Raw genomic sequence first — 4,941 nt, forward strand, 5'->3', positions numbered from 1 at the left:
TCAAACAAAACACAGTACAGATCAATCAGGAGCCAGAGAGAAAGAGAGTATAGACAACAGAACAGTCATGGGTTTGGCTTTCTCCTCTCATTTAGATTGGATTTGATTTAGCTCCACATGATCTAATTATGAGCAGACCTAAATCCCTTTGGAGTTTTCTCCGCCATATTGAGGATGTCATGATGTGAGAAATGGCTGTGAGATATTAAACAGACCTGTGTGTATGAGTGTTTTATGGATGCACATCACAGTGAGCAATAATGACAGTCATTGGATATCCTATTTGAATGGTAATAAAAACTGTCTAAGCATCTGTGTGCTTATGTTTTAAGGCCTATGGAATATAACGGCAGTGCAAATACAATGTGCATAGGGATATTGGATTTAAATCACAGTAATATATATATTTTTTTTTCTCATGATAATTGGCATAGGTGTTCACCTTCATTGTAATGGGGGATCTCAAATTTGCAGGGATTAAGACAGTCAGCATCTTTCCTTCCCCTAAAACGATGAGAGGTGCACTATCGCCACACCAGCCCCCCTGCTTCAGGAGGATTTAAAAGGTTAAAAGACTAGTCAGCAATTACCCTCTGTTCATTTGAGGTAAGCTGTAAAACACAATCGCATTACAGCTGCAGACAAATGCCAGGCACTGCATCTACAAAGGAAGTGGCCATCGCTTACCTCTCACTGCACCAGCTGCCTTTTACTATCCTGCCTGGAAACAGCTCCTTTGGCAAAGGAGATCAGAGGAATGGGATTTATTGTCCGTTGTTTACTTGTTTCTCTGTGTGCAACAACAGAACTATGTTCGTCAATCTGAGATAGTCCAGAGAGTGTCAGAGTGTCATTTACTGCACATATTGCAGGGAAACAGGTAAGCAGAGCACACCATCTACAAAGTAGTCCCCTTTGACTCCAGCACTCAACAAATCAGAGCTGATGGGCAGGCTGGAGAGGGGGCACTGACACAGAGCTCCTTAAGAGCCCTAGTGTGCCCCAGGAATGTGGTAGAGTAAGGCCAGGGAGGGCAGGGCAGAACAAGGCGATGTCTGGGGTTCGTCTGGGGCCCCACCCGATGTCTCTTCAGTCTCCTCTATTAAAACTACAGTATTCACTTTAGACTTATAGAATGCTCTCAAATGATGAGCTATAGCCAAAAACGGATAAACTTCCAATTCTTTCAGGTTATCGATCAACAAACCCCTAAGAGTTAGGTTGGTGTGTGGGGGGTACCATCTCAATAGAAAATTAGTCCTGGGCGTTTAAGTCATTAGATAATACTTCCCGTATTATTGGGTAGGCAGACAGATTTACAGCACTCTGTGTGGCAGGCCAGCCAGGTGGCTTGCGGTAACGTGGGGGATGTTAACTCCACTCATTAAAAAACAGAGGATGTCATCACTCTGCGCCACCGCTGGATGGTACGTGTCACACGTATCCGCCATAGGGTAGCTTCTGTCCAGCACAGTCCACAACATCCTCTAAATCTGTCATCGCAGCCCAGACCTGCGACCCAAAATTGGCCATGCCACCCTGCTTTAGGGAGAGGACATGTGGGGGGGGGGGGTGTTTTTGTGGGTGGACATGTGTGAGCATTTAGGCACCCCTATGTGTAGGACTGTGGGAGACAGTGCTTGGGACACGGCGGCTGGTGCACATGGTCCGAGGTGTGGGCTTGGCGCTCATTACAGACCCGTTGCTGTACACTGACCAGATAAGCATAGCAGGACAAGATGAGAGAACACTGCTGCCTACACATAACTGCAGCCAGCCAAAGAGACTGTCATACTGTAGCACTAAATTAAATCCCTTTCAAAAAGGTCTTCATTTTTTAAAATAAGGAATAACATTGTCCTTGTGTGTTAGGTGTTCATACGCTTACATACACACTGTGTACAAAACTTCTGCTCTTTCCATGACAGACTGACCAGGTGAAAGCTATGATCRCTTATTGATGTGACTTGTTAAATCCACTTTAAAATCAGTGTCGATGAAGGGGTGGAAACAGGTTAAAGGAGGAATTTTAAGCCTTGATACAGTTGAGACATAGATTGTGTGTGTGCCATTCAGAGGGTAAATGGGCAAGACAYAATATTGAAGTGCCTTTGAACAGGGTATGGTAGTAGGTGCCAGGCGCACCAGTTTGTGTCAAGAACTGCAATGCTGCTGGGTTTTTCCACGCTAGAAATGGTCCACCATCCGAAGGACATCCAGCCAACTGTGGGAAGCATTGGAGTCAACATAGGCCAGTATCCCTGTGGGGTTGGTGGAACTCAATATTAGGAAGGTGTTCTTAATGTTTTGTACACTCACTGTATATCTACATTGAAAAATCTAAATTAGTGAACGTTTGCTGTGTGGTGGAATTAGGGGAGATSAGTTGACATACAAAATGAGAGAGTAATTTATTAGGTGCTGAGGATAGGTGCTGAGGATAAACAATTAATGCTATAGATGCATTACTGTGTTGTGTGRTACCAACACAATGTCACTTTCATTTTATTGCATTTACACAGGCTTTTTTTGTTATATGGGGTACTTACTGTGTGTGTACATGTAAGACTATAGATACTGTATATAGCACATAAAAGTAAGAAAATGTGTTGTGTAATCAACAGATCCTTACTTTTTTCCTTTCCATGCACTGACATCATTTTCTTAGATCTCTGTGTTTTGCCTGTAATGTCAATGTTTTGCCTGCATTGAGAGAGAGAGAGAGCACGAGAGAGAGAGAGAGAGAGAGAGAGAGAGAGAGAGAGATGTTTGATCTGCTTCGACATCATGCGTACGGCTCCCTCCTAGGACGTTTTGAAGTATTGCACTATTTGAAGAGTAGTTTATCCTCAAAATTCATTAATTCTCAGTGACAGATATGAACTGTTTTACAATAAAGTTCTTCCATAGTGAATTACCAAAAGGCATAGAGGGGCAATGTTACTACAGCAATCTAATTTAGCTCAATAATTGTCATGTTTATGGCCTACGAAACAGACGAATAAGAATGAGAGAACATTTGATGCCAAAGACTGTTAAAATATCGAGAAAAAAAAACAAAAGTTCACTAAACAAAAATATAAAAATGCAACACGCATGAGTTACAGTTCATATAAAGGAAATTAGTCAATTGAAATAAATTCATTAGGCCCTAATCTATGAATTTCAAATGACTGGAGTACAGACATTGGGAAGTGGTTTGGGGCTGTTTTTTTTGTTTTTTTTGCCCGAGCAGCAGATGGCTATAGTCAGTGTGCTAATACAGGACTATTAAAAGGCCCAGTGCCCTACTTTTCTGAGAAAAWAAATGTGTATTGAGATTTTTCAGCAGGTGCTACAGCACCCCTACTTCCTTCAGCTATGAATACGAATATGCATCTGTTACAGTGGAGGCTCATCCTCCTCAGTGAATTTCATTAAAATGTAAATAGTGAAACATTTGAAAAGTGATCCTTTTTAGATAAAACAATACATGCACGTCACAAAATAATTTATTAAAACACACTATTTTGCATTGAAGGTCTACAGTAGCCTCAACAGCACTCTGTAGGGTAGCACCATGTAGCCAGAGGACAGCTAGTTTCCGTCCTCCTCTGGGTACATTGACTTCGATACAAAACCTAGGAGGCTCGTGGTTCTCACCCCATTCCATGGACTTACAAAAGTAATTATGACAACTTTCAGAGGACGTCCTCCAACCTATGAGAGCTCTTGCAGCATTTTACATTTACATTTAAGTCATTTAGCAGACGCTCTTATCCAGAGCGACTTACAAATTGGTGCATTCACCTTATGATATCCAGTGGAACAACCACTTTACAATAGTGCATGTCAGCATGAACTGACATGTTGTCTACCCAATCAAAGGATCAGAGAATGAATCTAGTACTGAAAGCAATTGACTCAGAGAAAGACAATAGGTTTTGAACAAATAAAAAAATGGAGCGTTAGCTAAAGCAAATATTTCATATAACTTTCACTTAATTGGCTAGCAAATGCAGCTAGCTAGTTTAGCCTCAAACACCCAGCACAAACCGAGAAGGACGCTATATTAGCTAGCTGGCTATACAACACTGAAACTCTTCCAAGTCAAGGTAAACTTTTGTTTTTATTAATTTATTGCCACCGGGGCCCACCAGTATAACTGKTAAACTCCTTGCTGACTGTACACTGTACTGCATGATTGTAGCGGGTTTACTAACACGTTAGTTCTAGTAGCTATGTTAACTATGAGATAATATGGTGACAACGATGTAGGATGTGTGATTGGAGCTAGCCGTTATGATATTTAGGTTTGGAAAGATTTTTTTGCCTGGTCACAGATTGTAGATGTGTTGTGCACTGAAGTCCACATTCGAAGGGAAAAGGTGAGAGGAGAGCGKGTAGATGTGAGAAGGAATTCTACAACGATCACAGGGATCATACTGTGTGTACGTGGCATCTATGAAACTGAACTGTGTTTGCATTTGATCAGGGGTGTACTCATTCCACCTATTCTGTTGAAAAAGGTATTTTAAAATGGAAGCAAACGGAACGAAAAGYGGATAAACATACCTGAATTTGTCCAATAGAAACTGTTGAACTAATGATTACACCCWAGATCAGCTAGATGCAGGCAAGAATGTGCAAGGCAGTATTGAATGTGTCAATGTCGGTCACCTTGATTACTAAAATTTCTCGACCTGTGCACCTACGTTGAAAACCTTCAAATCATAGGCTAAGTTGTAGCAACCTCATGATGGGTATAGGGAAATTTGAGTATCATGTAGCCTGAACCTATCGATGTTACATTGAGCTGAGAGAATGAGCGTCTTCCAATATGCTATAATAGAAATAAGGCCATGCTCATAAAAACAATAAATCGCCTTCCCTCATCTTAAACGGCACCAACCGCCTCTGATCTGTTGGTCACATACCTACAAAAAAACAAAAAGTAGGGGC

This window comes from Salvelinus sp. IW2-2015, linkage group LG2, assembly GCF_002910315.2.
Source record: "Salvelinus sp. IW2-2015 linkage group LG2, ASM291031v2, whole genome shotgun sequence".
NCBI lineage: Eukaryota > Metazoa > Chordata > Actinopteri > Salmoniformes > Salmonidae > Salvelinus > Salvelinus sp. IW2-2015.